Below are 23,674 nucleotides of genomic sequence, written 5' to 3'. Positions count from 1 at the left end.
GCTCCCCCAGTAAGAGATGATTGATGCCAAGCCTGACAACCTAGGTTTGATCCTTGGGATCCTCATGTTGGGGGAGAAAAGGACTATACAAGTTGTCTTCTCTTTTCCACATGTACACATGACATATATACACCTCCATGCCACATGTTTGTCCATAGACCAACAGACACAATAATAAATACATGTATACATTTTATTTTTAAACTTATTGTTATTATTATTTTAAGGTGTTATGTGAGCGTTTGCCTACATTTATGTCCATGCACCATATATCTACTGCTACCCATGGAGGTCATAAGAAGGAACCGTATCTCCTGGGACTGGAGATATAGGCTGCTGTGAGTGGCCATGAGGGTGCCAGGAATCAAACCTAAGTCCTCTGGAAGAGTAACCAGTGGCCTTAACTGCTGAGTCATCTCTCCAACCACTGTAATGTAATTTCTAAAATGAGTATACTGTAAAATCTATATTTTATGATAGTAAAACTTTTTTTTTTTTACTGTGGTTTTTAAAAAATATTTCTCTGGCAACAGAAGCAACAACAACAAACAAAATCCATCAGAGCAAAATGCTTTCAAAGTCTGCTGAGGCCACTGTGACAGAGTCGTAAGTTGAACTGTGTAAGCAACAGAAATTCACATTGCCAACACTGTGAGAAGTCTAGATCAGGTCTTCCGCAAGGAGATAGGACCTTACATTTGGTCAGGACTCTCTACTTGATGACAGAGGCCAATTTGGTGTCATGTCCTCATCTGGCCTTTGCTTGCTGGGTGCATGGAGAGCAAGAGCATATTCTCTTTCTCTATTAGAGTAGGAAACCACTTTTATGACTTAATTAACATTAAATACCTGCTAAAAGGTCTGCCTCTAATCATACTGACATTTGGGTTCAAGTTTCAACATATACATTTAAGAGGGACACAAAGCAGTCCAAGGACGCAAGATAAAACCCTGGACCCACAAGTCTCCTAATGACCAAAGTTCTCCAACTGCCCATGGTCATGAATTCAACTCTATGAAGCAACTCCTTAGAAATTCACATGCATAATATTCAGGGCCCCAGACAGAAAGGAACCCAAAACACATTTACTAAAAGATAGAATTCAAACTCTAATAAATATATTCACTAAAATGCTCTTCAGACGTGAAGACGAACCCCAATGTCTTACAAACATAATAGAAGAAGTGAAAATGCAACAAGATACACTGTATATTACCCCATTAATGTCATGTTCTATACTAGACAAAATTATGATCTAAAAGTCAGGACTGTGCGGTGACTAGGAGAGATGTGGAGAGAATGCTCTCGGGTCCTGGTTCCGTCTCCTTCTCTACCGCGTGGTCCTGCTGCTAGTTGCACAGGTATGTGCTCCTCAGGCTGTGTGATGTATGTGCTTTCCCTGGACAATCGAACTTTGAGCTTTGCAGCGGTTAGGGCCTTAGAACCCTGTGAAATAACAAATCACATGGATCTTTTGACTCCCTATCTCAACTCCTACTAGCCCTACTGACAGCAAATAGCAACTGGCTGGCCAGCAGCAACTGACACAAAGAGGCACTTCACACTTATTTTGAATTTTGTAAGTACCTATACCCAGTGAAAGACATGCAAGAATGTTATGAGGTCACTTCTCACTGCCATATGCAATTCACTTAAGAGAGATGAACTGCTTGGGCAGAAGTAATCAGTGTGCCAGAGAAGACGCTTGGTACCCTGCAGCTCACTGCAACAGCAGCAGGAGATGATAATACTACTGTTGGCAGAAGGCCACAGCTGCATGGTAGACCTGCAGTAGCCCCAGTAGCTCTAGCCACAGAAGGTTAGTTCTTAGCCTGTGGTGCTATTGGAGGTGGCAGATAACATTAAGAGAGGAGCCTAGTAGAAGGAAGTGAGTGTTGCTGTTTTAGCTTCTTCCTGTTTCTATCTTTGCTACTTGGTCATATGTGATCAAGAGATCTCTGGACCATAATCCCATCAGGAAATACTGTGCAGCCAACAGGCCCAGAGCAACAGGACCAAAACACTGAGACTTCTAAAACTGAGTCAAAATAAGCCTTCCTTTGCTTGTGTTGACCATCTCATGTGTTTTGTTACAGCTACAGAAACCCATGTAACAGTTTTATGCAATATAATTAATACTATGCCCTTCACATGTGTTTGCATTTCTCTCAACTGCAAATGGAACCAAGTATAATCTGTGTTTGTCTGTTTAAGTCTTGAATAAAGTTTAGCTTTTTATAATATATATGTCTTTAATGATAGTCAAAATATAATTATGATCACCTACATATATCTTACGTGTTAATGACATAACTAGATTTTTCTTAATTTATACCCATACTTCTAGGCTACGCAGCCAAGTCTTTCTTTGTTTTTGTTTTTATTGTCAAACTTCTCAAAGAACTGTAATTCCAACTAACAAGACCTGCCAAGTTCCAACCTGTGTGACTAAGGTCAGCTGTACATATCAGATTTTACTGACTTTTGTTTTAGCAGAACCTTGAATCCCTCACACACTGAAATCTGATTCAGGGTGTTGCCAGCCTCCTGGTCCTTCAGGAGGGCCCACATGCCTTCTGTGGAACCAGGGCATGAAGTCAGGATGGGAAGCAACCTAAAAGGACAGCTAGCTGCTAGGTCTCACAGGAGAAGGAGCAGTGTGGAACGACCTGGATACACAGTGGGTGAGCTGGCAGGAGCCCCATGGAGGGGAGCCTGGGCAGTGAGGGCCAAATTACTATAGAGTAAAAGTTGGGCTTCAGAGGGAAGATTTTCTAAAACAGATTAATATGCATAAAGCAGAAAAAAGAAATTGCTTTGGCAGTCATTTCAGCATTGCAAATGCACAGACTATGAAGCTGGGAGGGAAAGCCGGTTCACCGAGAGCAAATGCAAATCAGGACAGTCTGGCTTCATTCTCATTTGCATCTGAATCCATGGAACAGTTCCTGTGAGACAAGAAGTGCAGAACATTCTGTCACCTTGCCCAGCAGACAATGCTGGTGTTGGTGCTGTCACCAGCCGCCTGGTAACAGTATTACCAACTTTGAAAACTAAGGGAAGTGAATATGTATCCCACACAGACAGGACCTGTGGTACTTTTTGGCTGAACTGTCGGGACTGTTTGCTCACCAGAGCCCATTTTTTGAGCTCCAACCTATGGCTCTAATTACTGTCTTTGTGCATACAAGTCCAGAGGCACGTGCCTCATTCTACACAAAAGATGAAAGCTGGGAGAAGAGAGGGCAATGTTGGGTGTGGGAGTCAGCTCCGAGTATACCCGGAAAGGTGGGATAGGAAAAGATTGCCTGCTCCAAAGGAACACTGAGATTTTACTGTTGTCATCATTACCCTTGTCATGTCCCCGTGATCAACAACAAAGCACCAAGTGCTGCTGCATGAATTCACATGCGTCGTGTACTGTAGGCGAACTCTAATTTAAGGATAATATAAAGCTGAGGCTCAGAAACACTGACCATCTTACCCAACACAGCCGATAAATGAGAGGCTCGCTTCTCAGGTCTCCTTGATTCCCAAATTATTTTTACTTACTTACTCATTTGTTTAGTGCTTTGCTTACCTGTTTCCAGAGCAATTAAAATGTAGAAGGGATTGATAGACAGAAAACAAATCCAAAGGCAAGAACATCAGGGTGGAAAGCGGTGACCTTTCCAGGGAGCACGCAGACACATGAGGAAGACTTGGAACGTTTCATGTAAAGATCTCAGTACTCTAGTTGCTTGTCGCTATGGTTTGGATTGGGGTTTAATCTCCTGACGACTCAGTCATTGAAAGCTTGGTTGCTAGTGTGGCAATGCTAAGAAGTGGCAGGCCCTTAGGAGATGGAGCAGAGAGCAAGGTAATTAGGTCATTAGAGAACTGAAGCTGTTCTGGTGGAGTGAGGCCTTGAAAGGGAGAGTTGCTTTCTACTCTGCCCAGTGATCTCTTCCTCTTACATGTCCTTCTGCCATGACATCGTCTACCATACTGTGATGCCATAAGGGGCCCTTGCCAGAACTGGTGCCATGACATCATCTACCATACTGTGTTACCATAAGGGGCCCTTGCCAGACCAGTGCCTTGACATCATCTACCATACTGTGTTACCATAAGGGGCCCTTGCCAGAACTGGTGCCATGACATCATCTACCATACTGTGTTACCATAAGGGGCCCTTGCCAGAACTGGTGCCATGACATCATCTACCATACTGTGTTACCATAAGGGGCCCTTGCCAGAACTGGTGCCATGACATCATCTACCATACTGTGATGCCATAAGGGGCCCTTGCCAGAACTGGTGCCATGCTATTTGGATGAGGTCAAGCATGAAGAGAGAGAATTGAAAGCTTAATGAATAGGATTGACTGCCAATGGAAAAATGGATCCAGGAACGAAGACTCTAGAGGCAAATGCTCTATGAAGTAAAGTTGCAGGGCCTTGATTCTCAAAGCCCTATGGTGTACCCATATGGCCACATAATAGACAACAGAGGGGAAGGAGTATTCTAACTCAGTTAGTTAAATTTGGTGACCGTTTCCTTTCAACTTCTCCTCCTTCCTCCTTGTCAGTGTATCAAGCGGCCCCAAGTGTCCATGGGTCTTTGAGGTATCTAGCTGAGGGGAATTTGAGTTGGAGAAACATTTAGACTGCCTAAATGTGGTATTTTCTTAAAGTTCTTGGCCATGTATATGCATAGCCAATCCCTATGTAGGGGTGCCTTGTGGGGACTTGCCCAGCCTCCTAACAAGGACACGGGTCACAGCAAGATATGACTGAATTCCTAGGATTGAAGAGATGGCTCAATGGGTGAAGTGCTTCCCATACAAGCATAAGGATCTGTTTTTGGAGTCCCAGAACCCGCATAAGGCATGATATAGCACATGTGTCTGTAATGACAGCTCTTCTACAGAGAGATGGGAGGTAGAGATGGGAGAGTTCCTGGAGACTTGAGGGCCAGCTACCCTGGAGTGGGCAGCAACAAGCACCAAGAAACCAAACAAGGTGGAAGATGAGAAGCAACATCAAAGGATGACTTTCGACCTCCTCTACCCACTTACAGTAGTATGTGCTCACCTGTGTGTACATGTACCCATGCATAGAGATTTAAGCGAAGAACAAAAAGTGAATTCTCCAGACACTGGCAGAAACTGTCTGACAGCGGGGAAGAAAGAAGTTTTGAAATGCTGGGATGAGACCTCATTTAGGAAGATTCTGTATCACATGAATAAAACTAGAGGATGCAGTTCAAGTCAGAAGTAAAGCTCTCTCTTGCCAGGGATATGCTAAATAGCAGCATCTTCGGATTTAAACTCTCCTCAGGTCTAGTTTTCATTTGGGGGGGGGGGGGGGTGGCGTGTCTATGAAACTGAATTTATCAGGTTCCTGTGTTGTAGACGCCGTCCTGAAGCAGTTCTGAAAACAGCATGTCAGTGTGTGAAATCGGGATTTTTTTTTTCTTTTCTTCAGCCTAATTACCCTTGGTAGGAAAGTCGCCCTGACATGCTAATGCTAGGAAGCGTTATGTTTATTGCCTCCTGATTCTACCCACAAAAAGTGACATTATAAAACTATTGCTGTACAAAGAAGTGGTCACAGTAGGCAGTCCAAATTCTGAAAAGTGTATTATACAAAAGCAGGTCAAGAAAAAAAAAAAAAGATTTTTAAAGTAAAAATATTGTCATTTTATGCTATTTATAGCATTAGTCACTTTGAAAAATTTACACTCGTCAGTTCTTCTTACGTGCCAAATACATATTCATTTTGCATAAAAGGCTTCAACCTTGTCTTTTTATGTAACATTTCTTAGAGAAAACTCACAAAGCCAAGTAAACATGAGCTTCAGGCTCCATCTGAGCCATCACTACCCCTGGCATGAAGGACAAAGAAAGCTCATGGGTTGCCTTGGAGGAAGACCTTTCCAGCCACCTAGCAACACAAGGGAGGGAGACTGTGAGGAGTTCACGCTCTCAGAGGAGGGCGGAGGTAACCGGCTAGTGAGTGTGCTTAAGGTCAGAGCACGGCAATGGGCAGGCGACACTGTGGAAATATGTTATGGTCTCTCCTGGTCAGGAAGTTTGGAATGGTGGGTGACACTCCCACCTAAAACAGTAGGTTGTCTCAGTGTCCCTGGAACCAACGCATGCCTGGCTTCCTGGCAACTGAAGTGACACTTAAGCAAAGTGAACGGAGAGAAGGCGATGGAGGCAGTTCGTTATTTGTACACCACCTCGGTGAACCAGTATAGGCAACTTTGTAAGGTGAATGGGTCTGTTTTGCTCAGGGTTTGGAAGTTCAAATCCAAGATGAGACAGAGGTTTGGACCTCTGTCAATGGTCCATGCTGGGAGCCGTGTTGAAGAAGGTGCCCTTGAGATGGGAAGCAGACAGAGGGGCCAAAAGAGAGATCCCACAGTCCCTGCCAGGCTACCACCTAAGGCTCCATCTCTCCAAGGTCCACAGCATTTCCCAGGGTGCTGTGCTAGGGAGCAATCCTTTACACATGGACCTTTGGGGAACACTAAACCCAAACTATAGCAATCAGTAAAACTTATTTTCTACAAGTCTGCGGTAGGGATGACTCTGCTCCCATGATGCAGTTAGCCCATGAGTGTCCTAAAGGTACTTAGTTTCTCAAAGCTTTGAGGTTTGTTGCTTGGGAGTTTTATCGTAGACGGGCACACAGCAACCTCCTTAATAGAGTACTGTGACCCATTACACCTTCACTTCCCTGAGAATTAACGCCTGGGAACAAATTCAAACTAATTATCCGGCTACATGATGGCTGGATTAACCTTTAAAGTGGATGCAATGGCCATGATTTACATAATCTATTTAATCATTTTTCAATAGAATTAGTATTTAGAAGGCAAGCGAGGGGGGGGGATAAATTACACCCTACAGCTTCTTTTTGTGCATACCAGGCTCAGCTCACAAAAGGATAAAATTAACATTATCAAAAGTATAGGACACATCAGGTGCCTGGAGCCATAAATCAGATTACAGGGGTAACTAGCAATCCTTCCAGGCTCTTTGTGTGGTAGGCATTCATCCAGAGAGTAAACAAACAGTGCCACAAGCTAAGATGAGGTTTTATCCATCACTCCCCTTGGGATGCAGAGACTCCCTGATGGATTAGAAGGGCCTAGACATTTGACAGGTGCGTCCTATGCGCATTGAGACCCTTTGTTTAAGGCTCGTGTCCAGAGGGAGCAAGCTGGAAAATCGCTGCCTAAAATTTAATTCTAATCTGGGTGTGATTCTTATCATTTTCTCCGGTCAGGTCATTACCAGCAGGGGGTTGTGGGTTTCTTCTTTTTCTAAAGAGGCCAAGGCCAAAGGGCTGAGAGACTACAGTGGGTGGCTCTCTAGTCTCAAGGGAAACCTGGAGGCTCAGAGTCACACCTTGAGATACTCAGGAGCCTTCTCAAGGATTCATGCTGAACTTTCTGAACTGAAAAACTCAGAGTCTAGAAGTGGGGGAGCAGGGGGAGCAAGACAGGAACTTGGCATTTGTAAAAGCAGTTTGCATAGACGTTTAATTTCCAATTTAAACATGGAGAAGGAGAAAAGGGAACTGTGAAGGGACACACAAGTCCAGCTTCTAGGAAGACGGAGTGAGGTATAGGAGAGACAAGCTGGCGACAAGAACACTTATCGGTCTCTGAGAGCATTAACATCACTCCTGCAGGAGCCCATGAGGCTCCTGGACAGTGTGGTACCCTGCTCAGAACACAGTATGGCTAAGCACAGTTTAGGCCTAGTCTGACCCTGTTCCGGTATCAGCCTCACTGTCATATGACTCTAAACAAGTCACTAAACCGCTCTTGCCTCAGTTTATTTTCATTTGTGAAATGGAAAGATTAGTAAGACCTACCTCACAGGATTATAGGCATGATGAAATAAAATAATATTCCCTAAAAAGCACTGGATAGCATGCCTGACACACAGTGAGAACATGATAAAGCTTGGTTTCCTTTAGGCGTACCCCCTAACCTCTCTATGCCTGCACATCAGCTTGAATTTCTACTTTCATATATATATATATGAAAGCATATATATATGTGTGTGTATATATATACATAGATGCAGAATATAACAGCAGGTGGACATGCAAACTGTCAACTGAGGAAAACCATATAAGACAATGTTAAGCAGGAGAATCAGGAAGCCGTTGCCCTGACAGTTGCATGCTGGGTAAAAATGAATGGCATATTGATAAGCCATGCAGGGAAATCGTCATAGAAGCAACTGAAACGTTACAGTGTTCCCTCAAAAATTGCTAGAGATTTCAGTCCAGACCTAATAAGAAACTAAAACTATGAGAAGTGGCTCTCTCTGCTTTCCTCCTTGGGCGAAATTGTCTCAAATAAGTGAGATTGCCATTTAGGGTCACAGCCAGTGCTCAGGGCCTCTTGGAAAACATCCTGCCAAGGTGATGGATCTACTTGTTCCATGCCTCCTCTTCAGCTCTTCACAAAAGGCTTTTCAAGGGAGAAAGATGGTCCAATCTCTTTGAGCACAGCTTGCTGAACATCTTTCCTCAAAAAATGTCCCTATTATCTTTTCTCCAACTCAGCCCGGAGCATTTTCAGAAAAACCCTTAAAGTCAGCCTATTCCATAAATTACACAGAGAGAGTCTTCATCAAACTTTGGCTTTCACTTTTCACTTCTTGGATCTAAGAGGGGGAGAGAAGGCGGCAACTCGGGCAACTCTTCCTGCCTTGTAAGTAGCACGGGAGAACCGGAAGTCGAATGGGAAGTCAGTGATGGAAGCTACAGTCTAAACAATAGGTTCCTAGGTTCCCAGCTCCAAAGCCAATGATCTTTCGACCCCATCTGAACTCCTCTTTGCTAGTCTAATAGCCATGAGGCTAACTGCAAGAGTTCAGCTACAGAGAGGGATTTGTATCCTTAGCACTGAGCTAAAGCCTTGACACACCAGGATCCCGGCAACCCAACTCCGCAAGCTAAGTTGTAAGGTTGCCCCTATTTGACAGATGCATGCATGAGCCCTAGAAAGTTTAGGCAGCTTGTGCTAGGTTACAGTGTTGATAAACACCAGAGGTAGGCTTTCTGCTTTGAGAAGACAGTTTCCTGGGCCCAGCCATCTCAGGAACATGTTCCATCTCGCTGGCAGGGGCAAAAGTGAGTTCATATTCTCAGGCCGTGAAACCCAACTCCTCTCCTGCTTCTTTCAGGTGTTTCAGGTTTGTCTGTTATCCACTAAGACTGTAAAGAGGGAAGCGGCCATTGTACCTTATCCAAACTGAGGCACACAGGTGTAAATGTGTTGCCTGTCTTGCTCCTTTATCGTCCTACATTCTGGGTCACAGTCCCGGATGGGATCCGGCTGCAAAGAACTGATTCAAGGGTCCTGAAACCAGGTGACCTGGAAAAGCCCAGTCACCCACGTTTACTTCCTTGTTTAACCCCTTGTGTCAAACTATGATTGACCAATGCAACATCCCGCCCGCTCCCCTCTGCTTTGTGCTCCCTTCTTTTAAAAATATTCCACAGTCTCCCTTCCGGGACTCGGGTCAGATCCCTAACTGGCCGCCTCCCTCTGCGCACAGAAAATAAAGCTTGCATTTTAAGCTTCTGTCTCTGAAGTGAGTGTTCTTGGCTCCCACCACAAAGTCAACACTGCTTAAGACACGTTTGGTTTCTGTCTGCTGATTGACTTCTAGAGCTTAACGGTCTTCTTCAAATCATCGTGATGTCTCTATTCTTTTAGACTTAAGACAAGTGGCTGCACTTGGCTTGGGGAGAGTTTTGCCCAGAGGGTGCATTAGGAAGGAAAGAGGCAGGGCAGAGAAAGAGTGACAATCTATGTGTAATACTAAGACAAAAGTGTTGCTTCTTAGCTGTGTAAATGTTTGAAAAAGAGTGTCCTTGGGGAGATTCTAAACTATGAGGGGAAGGAAAGTTGTGTCTGCATGAAGGAAGCTGGAAAAAAGATGCTCCTTTACTCCTCACAGTGCCTACAGAAAAAAGATGAGCAACAACCAGGGAAGGGGAGACTAGAGCTATATATTCTCAAAAGGAAAGGCTCTTGAGGAGATTCATCAGTGTGCCATTAACAATCTCCTAAAACATATACACATGAAATCTTGCAGACAGGAAAAGGACAAATCAATGAGGCAAGGAGCGCTTGAAACTGTCACATCCCACAAGTCTGTGATAGGTCACTGTCTGTGAATGCAGAATTGCACCCTCTCTCAGCTTGGTTTTCTGTACTCTATCTACGAGGTTGAAAGTATAGTGTAGAATCAGCAATGACACATGGCTCCCAAGAGCCAACATGTAGGAAACGGAATGGACAAAACCCACTTATCAGTCAACATCCATTGTCTAAGAAGACAGCGCCATCTCTTTCCATGCCCCGCAGCAGGCAGTACTGGGTATTTTTTCATGTTTATTGGCTAAGGGGAAGGGGGTTGATGCAGCTTCTCCCTGTCAAAGGTCAACTCTCCAGCTGTCACTCATGGAACAGAACAGTTATCAAATTGCAGGAGACATCGGTTAGTCCCTCTGTGTCTCTAATTGATGGAATTGGATGTGGAGACATGAATGCACAAACCATACGGGAGAAATAGTCTTCATCGTATGCAGCCTTTATCAGGCTGCCCAACATGCTAGAATTGTCTCTACCAATTCTTTCAGTGTATTTCTGACCCTACAGTTAGGTTGGTTCCAGGAAAGTATTTGCTCTGTGTGCTGGCTAATTTTATGTTGACTTGACACACAAGCTAGAATTCTCTGAAAGAAGGGAACCTCAATTGAGAATACCTCCATAAGATCTAGCTGTAAGACATTTTATTAAGTAATTGATCAGGAGGGCCCAGCCCATTGTAGGTGGGGCCATCCCTGGGCTGGTCGTCCTGGCTTCTATAAAAGAAAGCAAGCTGAGCAAGCCATAGGGAGCAAGCCAGTAAGCAGCACTCCTCTATGGCCTCTGCATCAGCTCCTGCTTCTGGGTTTCCACTCTGCTTAAGTTCCTGTCCTTTCTTTGGTGATGAACAGCAATGTGAAAATATAAGCTAAATAAACCCCTTTCTACCCAACTTGCCTTTTGGTCATGGTGTTTTGTTGCAGCAAAAAGGTACTGTACTTAAAGAAAATGATTTCTTTGGATTTGTCTGAGATATGCTAGTTCTAGATCTAAAAGTCTGTCCCTCATAACCATTGTCAAGTTCCATCAAGGTATCTTGAACTCTGCAGACCTGAATCCATGTTCTTCACTTTTCTCTCTCTCTCGTTTTCAAGATGTACTGTGTTCAGGGAAAAACAATTGAGGCATTGAATCCAGAACTATTCATTTACATAACAAATTCTAGATCTTTGGAGAAAAGAGAAGACTCTCAAAGCCATTTATTTGCCTGAGGATAGAGATGTAAAGGAGCCCATAGAAAGAGCAAAGTGTCCTGGAAAAGGCAGGTAAAACTTGTGGAGGACACACTGACAACCGAGGACCAGAGTGACAACTGGTCTACCCAACATACAGAAGACTGAAGAATGAGTGACCCAGAGCTCACAGTCTAGACAAAGAAATTATGCAAAGAAAGAGATGATTTTTATGGAGCACGACAAGCTTTGGGACAGGACTGTGCAGGAAGCTGTGGGAGCAGCAGAGGGTCACCTAACTCTCTGTCCCTATAGTCTCTCTCAACTCAATATCTTCTTTGTTAGGATAAAATAAGAGTAGCTGCTGCCCTGATGGGTGAGTGAATTTAAAGATTAAATGTGACACAGCATGATGTCCCCTGGCATGGAGGTAGAGTACTGACTCTTGTAGGACTGGACTTTCTGTTATGCTGGATCTAAACATCTCCTCCTCTTTCTTTCTTTCTTCCTTAGCTCTTACCTTTCTTTCTATATTCCTTTCTTTCCTCCATCTCTCTTCCTTAATTCTTTCCTTCCTTCTTTGCTCACCTTGCCATTATCTCTGAAATATCTCTTTCTGGATCTCAAGTGAGATAAGGCTCGATAAGACTAGAACGTAAGGAGGAATGGTCTGCTGGCATCAGCCAGGATTAAATGAAATCAAAATAGTCAGGCATAGTAGGCAGTGATCTCAGTGAGGAAGTTCCCAGCATGCTCGAGGCCATCCAAGGCTGCAGAGTGAATTCACAGGCTACGGTGCTGCCAAGAGAAACAGTGTCTGAAACAAACACACACACACACACACACACACACACACACACAAAATGAGAACAAAAAAACAAGAAATAACTATTGACGTTATGGTTGGCTGCTCTTGGGTTAGGTACTCCTTACCCAGTCCTATTCCATTTGGCCATGGGCCTGGGAGGTGCACACGAGGACAGGCTAATGAGACAGCAGGACTCAAGATTTACAGTTCTTCTCAGCAAAAGATGTGACTAGAAAAAGGTAGTCTGGGGCACTGTGGATTGATTTGTCCACCCCTTTCCTGACTACTTACTACTTACTGAATACTAACGGACTACTTACTTACTACTTACTGACTACTACTTTTTTAATATATGTTATCTCTAAGCTCGTCAATTTCCTCATCTAAACATTTCCTACCTTTATTATTCACCATATAAAAATCATATATTTTATTTCACCTTTCTAAAACATCAAGGTGTGATACTCAGGACTCTTAAGCTTAGGTGTGCCATCTTTATTTGTCTTTTGTTTCAGAGGTCCGTTTCATTCTGCATCAGTCTTGGCTACTCTGTTCTGAAGGTCCTAACATGGCCTTTGCACCTGAAGCACTTCCTTGGCCCAGAGAGGGCCCTCACCAGGCCACTGTGTAGCAGAGTATAGCATAGGGTAGCAAAAAGCACACACTCAGCATTCCTCAGCTAAAAGCAGGAGATTGCTATTTCTTTCCAAAGCTTTCCCTGGAGACTGCAGCCTCTCACATGCTATTCTGGCTATATCACTCCAAGATGTTCCCTAATGAGCTAAGTGATAACCTCTCAGCTCTTTGGCCACGTGCGTTCCCTCAGGGACAGACGCCCCTCTCCATGTGTCTCTGAAATTGACAACAGTAATTTCTTACCCTTGCCGCCATTCTTAGTCTTGTTTTTTTTTGTTCTCATTTTGTGTGGGGGGGGGGCTTGGGCAGAATTCCAAGCCCAAGCTAAACATGTGCCCATCTCACTGCACACATGACACAGGGATAAGAACATGCACATCTCGGTGCACATGGGACATGGGGCTTGCATGTGCAAAGCAAGGGTCCTGACAATTGATGCTGCTGCCATAGCTGTGAGAACCAGGCTGCTTACACTCTGCTAGCTGCCTCCCAGGGCAGTGGTGGGACCTTTTTCATCAATGACAGTCCCTCTAATGACCCCCCTGGGGCATAGCCATGGTGAGTCATTTCTTACCAAACAGCAGGAACTTAAACCTATGTTGTATGAACTGAGTGGTGCCCATCCGTATAGCTTCAGTGTTGACGTGAACCATCATGTTCTGGTACAAATACATTTTGGGATTCTCACTAAAAATCCTGGCCTGGGATTTTCCTTTTCCCCCCTGGATACACACCCATGTGTATACATACACACCCATGCACTTTGTTTTGCCCACATGCACTGTCTCCCCTTCTCTCTCTTTCTGGCATCTCTCAATAGATGGCTGCTCCCCTTGCTGTCTCCCTCTCCTCCTTCTCCCCACTTCTCTGAATTCCTCCACCTCCTCATGCCTTTTGCTAACTCCCCTTATTCCTAAACTGTCACAAACAAGTGATTTCAGCATCCCTTCCCCAGGTTTATAAATTGTTGGCTTTGTGGAGCCTCATTCTTCTATAAGCCAGATCTCACCAACACATAATATAGTAGAAATGGGCCATCAAAGCTGAACTGCCCAGAGCTTATTCCTTCAGTGTTCATCAAAAAATTTGCTTGGTCCAATAATTTCTACCAGCCTGACTTTTTTTTATACAAGACAGTACAAAGCACCAAAATCCTTTCTAAAACATGAAATATAAATTAAAAGCATCTTATTTTGGGTGGATCATTCACTTCGAGTTTTTAGAAATCTGGTAGTTTTTGTATGATTTGATTTTTTTTTTTTAATTTGATTTGATTTTTTTTCAAGAAGCATTTGTATTTCAGATGAACTGCTTTGCTGAAAGTCGATTTTCTATTTTCCACCCTCTTGGAATAACGAAGATGGTAGTACACACCAGTGTGAGCTGGGATTCTCTAGGACTGTGGAAGGGATTGGGCAGTTGAAGGAAAGAACCAGCTAGAACTGTAGAATGCCTCTGGACTACTAGGGCCTGGGACAGAAGTCCCTGGCTGTTTAGACAGTAGAGGTTTCTACTCCCTAGATGGGGTCCTTGTTGGAGAGACTGCCTGAGATGTTATCAGACTCCAGCAGTTTCACAATGCTATAGGGAAAATAGTCCTCGAGACCCAGTGTGCTGCAGAGCCAGCCACAGAAGCCTTTCTCCATGTCACAGGCAGCTTGCCACCATGCCCCCAAGGACCATGAGAGCTGGACCACGGGCGGCATAGAGCCCCAGGGAAGAGGCCATGACCATGATGGCTCTGATGAGCACTAGATAGAAGGGAATGAGGCACGGACAGCAGGAAATCATATGCTGGAAGGTCCTCTCCTCATTGTACACAAGAAAGATGTTGTACCAGGTGATAGTGTCATAGTAGAAAATCGCGACGAGAGAAAGGACAAAGACCACAAGTAGGCAGACCAGTGTCCGGAGGACCACATGTGGCGCCTGGTCTGCCCTGACACGGCAGGCCCTTCCTCCCTCAGGTGCTGCTTCCCTTGACAGCTCCTTGGGTTTGGTCAGTTCCTGCAACTCCTTTTCTGTCAGAGTGACGTGAATATCCACCATCTGACCCTTCTTCTTCCCTCGTGTGATGGTCTCGGTTAGCGTGACGTAGCGGCTGTCTAAAGGCATGCTCCACACACTATCCTGTATGATTTGATTTATATACTAATTTATCATTAACTGGAAAATGGAGTTAAACTAAACGCCCCCTCCCTTTTTTTTTTTCAAATTGAGCCATGGAACTGGCGCCACACAGATTGTTTGGGTAGCAGACTGGAAGATTATGGAACTGTGCGTAAATGTCTCCGGCTACCGTGTTGGAATATGACCCAGAAATACGTAAAGGTCAACAGAGTTCACTCGGCACTGATGTCTATCCTGGGGGGCTCTGGTGACAAGAGCAGCTGCTGCTGATAAATCCTCATGTGGTTCTTGCTCCTGCTGGCCCATGCCTTTGGAGTAGGTCACGTGATCCTGTTGGATTTATCCCCTGGCCTCTTTCCTTGTGTGTCATCATTCCGCCTCTGGTCCCAGTTTGGTTCTCCATTCGGCTTCCCTGCCTGGAGACCATGCTTCATTGACTCTGCCCTGCTGTACTTGGAATGAAAGTATGCTTTGCACTCATTCCAGTGCTCATGAATTATAGAATCATAAATCTGGAAAGGACCCCAGCGTTATCTGCGCCAGGCTCTCATTTGACTAATGAGTTAGGTGACCGATTTGTCCAGACAGTTTCAATTTATGCCTCTTGTCTTGACGTAATTATTAATATCTTCCTCCTTGCTATAATATATGCCCTCCTGTAAATGGCTACATATATGGTCTCCCTACCAACAAGAGAACCTTCTAAATCAAGACCAAGACCCACCCCCAGGTATCCAGAGCTTATGTTCTTTAAGACAAACCTGTACTGACTCTTCAACTTCAGGGACTTTCTTTAGAGCAATTCTTAACTAAGGCCTCCTGGAAAATTTTAAAACGCAAGATGCTTGACTTTAAGCATCTCTCAAAGGAGTCTGGACCTGTGTCATAAGATGATGGTCAGGACAACCCGGATACACACCACAAATTTAGAACACCCTGCTTACAGGAAAGAGGTTCTTAGGAGAAGTTAATAATCCCAAAATCTCACATTAAGATGGACTAACTCAAGGCTAACAAAGTTGGTCAACCCTTTGCAAGATTCCTGTAGTCAACGGTGAACAATTCCATTAAGTCTTATGACATGCCACGTGATTTGAAACAGGGAGCTAAAAGCACCAGAACTGACTTCTCTGGTAGGTCCAACTCTAGCAGCCACCTTGAGAGAATTCTAGGATTTCCTGAAGTTTACCGTTCTCCACCTGTTTTCTTTTCTTTCTTTTTTTTTTTTTTCATACAATCGGGTCAAGACACTAAATGAAGAAGTCGGCTTCATTCCACGGTGGGTGAAGGTCCCAGCCTCACAGTAGCTTTGCTATAAATAAAGCATCCTGGCCAGCCACGTAAAGCTGGGGAGCAGAGAGGTTCAGTAAAAGATAGCTGGGTTTCTGATATTTTGCCAGGAACAAAAGAACTCAGAAGCAATGGCTCCATGCCAGAAAGGGGAGCATGAACCACAGCTGGAAACCTAAGCGAGGGAAGAAAGATTAATCGGTTCTCAAAAGCCATCTGCTTCCCTTGGCCACAGAATTCAAGCTGGCAGCACTGTTCAAATGCCTGGACCGTGGGCTGGGTGCCGGGGGAAGGGGCACACTTTTTCTGTTCAGTGGAGGTGCAAAGATCCATCTTCCAGAAGGCTGGTGTGAAAGGGCATGCTCACTCGGGGAGCATTGTCTCCCATGGTTCTAGTGTGAGTTTCTTTGCTCTTGAGTCTATATGTTATCCCTGTGTTACACAAGGTAAAATCCTTCACCCAGACTCACCAGTTGTGCACAGGGAAACCGGGCGGGGGTGGGGGGCTGGGGGGGGTGGGATATCTTCTTTTTCCCTTCCAATGCCGTGATTTTAAAAATGCAAATTAAGAAGGGTGCCAATCCATTGGCAAAACAAACAGAAATGAAGAAGAGAAAAACCAGAAGCTAAACTATCTGTAGGTGAGAGGAGGAGAAGGAACAGCAAATGAGGGGTTGATTTAGTTCAGGAGAGGAAGATGGGTTACAAACGAATTCAGGGTTGGGTGGGAGATGACAGGCCCCACATTGAGCTTTGGAACTTTAAGGAGTCAGGGAATGAGTTCCTGCCCACTTCTGCCTGGGAAACAGGAGTGATTTCTTGCTTTCTGGAGAAACTGGCTTGCAAACTTAGCCCATAAGACTCAGCTGGGGACCAGAGAGACTCAGTATCCAGTACCCAGACTGGCAGGGAGGAGGTTAACTGTAAGTGGAAGGACAGCTTGGGCTATAGAATGGATTTCAGGCAAGCCTCTATCCCCCTCCCTCTATCCCCCTCCCCTCATCTCTCCCTCTCTCCCTCTTTCTCCCTCCCCTCATCCTTCCCTCCCTCCCTCCCCCTCCCCTTATCTCTCTCTTCTCCCTCCCTCCCTCTTTCCCCCTCCCCTCATCTTTCCCTCCCTCCCTCCCCCTCCTCTCCCTCCCCATCCCCTTTCTTTCTTTTTCCCTCTCCCCCTCTTCATTCCTCCCTCTTTCACCCTTACCTGTGTACCACCACCACCACCACCACCACAACCACCACAACCACCACCACCACCACCACCACCACCACCACCACCACTTCAAAGCCCGGAGGCTCCAGCATAGTGGATCCACAGCCTGCTCTTTTTTTTCCTGGCCATGTAGTGCTTCCTCACAGATTGAAATTAAGTGGGAAAGCCCCGAGGCATTGTAGCCCTGCGGTTGCCTTTCCCAAACATCACCTCGGCATCTCACTTCTCTTCCTTCCTGTCCCGGGCTACTCACCGGAGGAGAGCTTTCAGACTGAAGAGAGATGCCTCGTGGCTGCCTGCCCCAGAGACTCTTCCGCCAGGGTTACAGTGAGATCAGCAGAATGGGAGCTGAAAGAGAACTGAGAAATTAAGGCATTAACACTTCGGCTGTCTTCATGTGACAATTGAGGTACTTTACCTTTCTTCATCTTCTACACCCGCTCCAAACAGCATGGCTGACGCAGACGCCTGGCTCTACCTGCTTTCTCTTCCTTCTGCTGCATCTCCAGGGTGAGAGGGGTGGTTCTGTTCCTCTCATTCATTCACTTACTTGCCTACTTTTGGCTCAACATAAAAAAGGTAGGAACCAAGAATGATGCTGGTGCTCCCTTGTCTCTGCAAAGTCTTCCTATTTAAGAAAGAAAAGCCCTGAGACAACACCAGCTTGACTATGTGTGAGTGTCCCACCAGCCCAGGTATCTTTGGTAGGCAGGTAGGGTAGGAAGACACTGGACGTGTTTTCCTTGTGATTTCCGGTGAGGTAGAATGGCTCTGAAAGTTTTTGGCATCTGAAGCATTGGGTTGCCCTTCCCAGCTCTATAGCAGATGTTGGCATTGCTAGTTCACATCGGATGTCTAGTGTTGCCTGAAGAAAATACTGTGCAAAGCTGGGCAGGGTTCACTGGAGAGCTCCATCCCCTTCATTCCTCAATGAGAGGACTGTCTACAGGATCCTACATGAGTCCATTTGCATAGGGTGCAAGGTGCTAGCTAGCCTTTCCAAATCCATCCCTGAAATCGGTCTGAAGAGCAAAGAGAAGCAAAGAGCAAGAGAGCCAAACCTGAGCCCTGCAGGAAGGATCCTGGAGCTGGAATTCCATCAGCCATCCTGCACCTGCTCCTGCACAGCACATGGCTTGTGTTTTCCCAGTGGAGGCCTGTGCTTTGTGCCAAGGGAAATCTCATTACACCACCAATGCAGAGCTGTGAAGAAGACTGGGAATGGCTTTCAGGAAAGGTGAACTTCTCCTTCTCTGTCCCCCCATGCTCCCCACCCCCACCCCACTCCATCTGTGTCCAGATCCTCATCTTGGAGTCTCTGAAAAAGGCTAAATACAAGCAATAAGTCCTGAGCATCAATCATACTAGTGATACTGGTCACAGAGACAGTGGAGCAAATTAGCTAACACAGATTTCTCAGTGATTAAAAATAAATAAATAATAATTGCAGCCTTCTAGCTCGTAGATAGCATCAAAGGGAGCACCCTTTGCTGTGTTCTGGCCACCTGTGCCATCCAATAATGCAGCTTGCAAAACTATTTATGTTTCAGTGAATGCTTTTATGTCTAGGGGAGAAAAAAAAAGAATGATGTTTGGGATAAAGATAGCTGTTTTAGGCTGGCCATGGTGGCGCACGCCTTTAATCCCAGTACTTGGGAGGCAGAGGCAGGCACATCTCTGTGAGTTCAAGGTCAGCTTGGTTTACAGATTGAGTCCTGGAAAGCCAATGCTACACAGAGAAACCCTGTCTCAAAAAACAAAAACAAGATAGCTGTTTTAGTTATTGACTCATTGATGAATTTGGGAAGTGTTCTTAAAAGCTAACTGGCCTCTGGGATTCAGCCATCAATGTTGAGGCTTGTAAAATGTTGAATTCTCTGATTTTCTGGGTGACATGGGAAAAGGACAGAGGGAATAACGAAAAAAAAAAAAAAAAAAAGGACGACATGGAAAGAGACAAACAGAAAGTGAGGGACAGAGTAGAAAGACGTGTGTTGGCACCAAGCATAGGCCTGGGAGGGAGGTGACCAGGAATAATAAGCCACTGGTTGCTTTACCATGTGCGCTTGGCTCATTCTAGCCTTTTAGTTTGTTTCTCATGCATTAAGAGCTCAGTCTTTAAATGAAGCTGAAGAATTGTGTAGTTACATGGATGCTCTCATGCTCTATACTAATAATAGCTTAATATGCCGGTAAGCTCTTTCAGGGGCGTTTGTTCATCCAGATGCCATGAATAATGGGCAGCTATTAAGCCCACTTAAGATCCATGGTGAGGATAATTTCAGATAAAAAAAAAATACATACCACTTCTGCTCACAAGGGCTCCCAAGATCATTAGAGTATTCAAATATAGCCAGATGGCCTGGTGAGGTTTTCGAAGGAGAATTTCAACTGTCAAGTAGCATCTAGTCAGGCAACCTTCATGGTCCAGGCGAATGCAATGTCAGTCTGACTTGAGATCTAATTTCAGCTATATCTCAGAAGCTTTGAATCATGTCTTCTGATTTCTCGGTGGTGGAAAAGAGGAAGTGTGTGTGTGTGTGTGTGTGTGTGTGTGTGTGTGTGTGTGTGTGTGTACACCTGTGTGCATTGTGTGCATGTATCTCTGGAGGTTGGGTTAGATGTGGGTGTCTTTCCTTAATTTCTCTTCAATTTTTTTTTTAAAGACAGAATCTCCCAGGGAACCTCAAGCTCATTGATTCATCTAGGACAGCAGGTCAATGAGCTTCAGGGGCCATTTGTCTCTACACTAGTAGCACGGGAAGGGGGTTTGGGGGGTTGCAGCATGTGTTACTGGGGTGTGCCACCATGCCTAGCTTTTTTATGTACAGTCAGGTACATCTCTCCAGCCCTGACTCCTCCTCCTCTTCCTCCTCCTCTTCCTCCTCTTCTCTTCTTCTTCCCCTTCCTCCTCCTCCCCTCACTCTTCCTTTTCCTCCTCTTCTTCACTACGAAGCCCTGGTGGGCCTATAGCTTTCTATGTAGACCAGGCTGGCCTCAAACTCAAAGAGATCCACCTGCTTCCACCTTCCTAGTGCTGAGCTTAAAGGTGTGCACCACCCACACCTGGCCACAGTGACTTCTTTAACCCACAGTTTCTTTATCTGCAAGACTGGTATTAATGTTGAGCTTACAAGATTTTCTTTTGAAAAAAAATACGATAACCCATGTAAACTGTTTTCCAGTGACCCATAAACAAGCACTCGATAACTCTTATAATCATCTTGAAAACACTTTCATTTCTGAAATTTGACTTTAGTCCATTCTTTTTTATGTTTTATTTTTTCATCTAAAGTTTAAACAGAAGTGTTGTACAAGAGAGCAAGACAATGGCCTGGAGCCACAGAAATTTCTGGGGGAGCCCTGTTTGGCATCATGTGCCTGAATTGCCTTGACAATTACTGTTCACTCTTTCAAGCCAAGGAGCCATGAGATACATAAATATGCAAAATCCACATTTCCAGATGTTGGCAGCTTATTTGCTTCTTAGTTGATTAGGCAAAGGTGTAAATTAGCAAGCAACGAGATGAACTTGTAATAGTCTCTATTTTATCCCAGAGATGTGCAGGCGCAGCTTTGCAGCTCTTCCCTCCCAAGTCTGTGATCTCTGGCAAGCATTTAATCAGCTCATCCTCCAGAGAACAGATGTTGCCTCCTTTCTATATATAAGAAAATATTAGCTTGAAAAGTATCATGAACGATTCACTGTGACCAATGAGAACAATCACAAATAACTCAGAAAACGTATTAAGCAGGGAGTGTCGGTAAAAAGCACTCTTGCACCTGGTTCAGTGCATAAGAGTGAGGACCTGAGTTCAAATCCAAAGCACACATGTAAAAAGCCAGGTACAGTTGTACACGCCTGTCACCCAGTGTTAGAGGGCAGAGACAGCCAGAACCCAGAGCTCTCTTGCCAAAACAAAAGACTTCACCTTCTGTGAGTACCCTTTCTCAAAGGAACAAGGCAGAGGTAGAGGATAAGTGGTACCCTTCCCTGGCCACAGAATATACACACAGGCATATGTGTTTGTACACACACACACACACACACACACACACACACACACACACACACACGAGTAGGGGAAGGGCACTTTTGCCAGTACTTTAGCTAAATACAAGTCCTAAATCATTATTACAGGAATACACCGTCTTCCTTTAAATTATTAACTAAAATTTGCTTTTCTCATAAACTTTCCAGAAAGACTTTCTTTCCTGTTCTCCTTGTTTTAAGACTTACTGGCTTAAGGCCCTCATGACATGCGCATGCAACTTTCCTAATGACACATTCTTGTGCAGCTACTCTGCCTCCAGGGACAGATTTGGAACTGTTCCCTTCATCTATATCTCTCGCCCTCCTAGTCATCTTTACAGAGTAAGTCAGTAAGAAGACAAAGAAGATATTTCACAGAAAATTCCCTGAAACATTTTGTTCTTCTCCAAACAAATTGCTTTACGAGTACATTTTACCCACACACATAAAACAGCAAGACAACTTTCCTTTCAAAAGAAAATAGGTTGCATGCGTCTTTAACTTTCACTTTTCAATTAGAGTAAGCAATGGCATTTCTCCAAAATGCAAGACAAACGACACAGCATACTGCTTATTTCATTTTGATCCCTCACTAGCAACAGAGATACAGACCATCAGCCATTCAATGTGAGCTAATTCCTATTGGTGGTGATTCCTGGACTAGGGTTAGATGGTAAAGGGCAGGGAGACACATCTCTGCATTTTCTCACAAGTTGGCTCTTACTAGAACAGTCAATATAATTTGGCAGAGAGTAATGATCAAAACAGGAAAGGTAGCATGTTCCACTAACTCATAGAGTTAAAGCGATAATTAAAAATATAACTTTGAAAAATAGGCAACCTTAACCATTGCGTCCTCAGACTCACATTCTGTGTTCCATCCCATAGGCAATCAGGTCCTGAGATTATACTCCTTTGTGGTATGTCCACTCAATTCCAGAACTCAGCACGTTGCCATAGAGATGTCAATGCTTGGTCTTGTTTCTTCATGGCCCTCCCTTCCTCACCCCCTAGTGTTTTCCCATGTGAATTCTCCCCACCCTAATCCTCCATGGCTAAGAGCTTTATCTCATCCCTTTATATGCAGCTTTCAGTCCTCTTAAACTGGCTATTCTCTGAGCAAATAGGCTCACCTCTTCTTCCTGAGATAAAACCCCAGCCTACCCCAAGGATCATTAGCATATCTTACATGCTGCTCCACAAATGAAAATTTGAATGTTTACCTTGCACAGCCTGTCTTCCTTTCACCCAATTCTATCCTAAGGTCCTAATAGCATACCCCTACCTGAGTTTCCGTGTCCTTACTGATCAATTATTACAGTGATAATATGGCACTAGCTACTATTTATTGGGTCATTTGGACACTTTTATATCATTAAGCTGAAATAAACACTTCACAGACACCCACTCGCGGAAAGTTAATGAGCGCTATGAGAGAGGGGCTGTTGCTCTCACGACATAAATGAAGGAACAGGTGCTTCAAGGTCATGCCATTTGATCATGGAGCATCAAGTGGTTGAGCAAGAATCCAGCATCCATATTATTAATACATAAACTCTAGTATCCCATCTGAAGATGCTTCAGAATGCAAATCTGAATCCTCCTATGTGGTAGCCTAATTGTCATCCCCAATTCCCTTCCCTCCCTCTATCCATCCATCCATCACCTGGCCATGCCGTGATTCAGCACACTCCTTCTGAACCCCAACTTTAAGTTCAACTCTGCAACCTGCACTGGCCAATAGAATATGGGCAAAAGTGGGAGACTTGTGTTCTCAAGGGCACCATAACAAATTAATACAAAAGTAGTTGCTTAAAACAACACACAGACACACACACACACACACGTACACACAAAGGCAGTCCCGTCCCCCACCTCTCTCTCTGAAACCAAACTTAGGCAGCATCAATCCTTCTGTTGGGTTCAGGAATATCTGGTCCAGGTTTTTCGCATCAGCAATCCTTGGAAGGTTCTGGCTATGTCAACAAATCTCCACTCTCTGCCTTCACTGTTATATTTGTCTTGGGTGGGCACCTGTGCCCAAATCTCTTTCCTTTTGTGAGGACACCAGACATTAAATTAGGGCCCACACTGGTCCATTATGATGTCACCCTAATGTGATTACATTTGCAAAGACTGCATTTCCCAATGAGATCACATTCACTGGTAAGAGGAGGGCGGGGACTCGGACTTCTATATATCTTTGTATCTAGCACAATTC

At 44.6% G+C, this 23,674-nt stretch overlaps 1 pseudogene; it reads right to left on the bottom strand.

The window, feature by feature from the left end:
* Positions 1 to 14,283: 14,283 nt before the first annotated feature.
* On the bottom strand, positions 14,284 to 17,242 carry LOC127210346 (transmembrane protein 169-like; annotated as a pseudogene).
* Between the last annotated feature and the right edge of the window lie 6,432 nt (positions 17,243 to 23,674).

The sequence above is a fragment of the Acomys russatus genome, chromosome 27, assembly GCF_903995435.1.
Source record: "Acomys russatus chromosome 27, mAcoRus1.1, whole genome shotgun sequence".
Taxonomy (NCBI): Eukaryota; Metazoa; Chordata; class Mammalia; order Rodentia; family Muridae; genus Acomys; species Acomys russatus.
The sequence above is the reverse complement of the archived record's forward strand: the minus strand, read 5'-3'. Positions and strand labels throughout refer to the sequence as shown.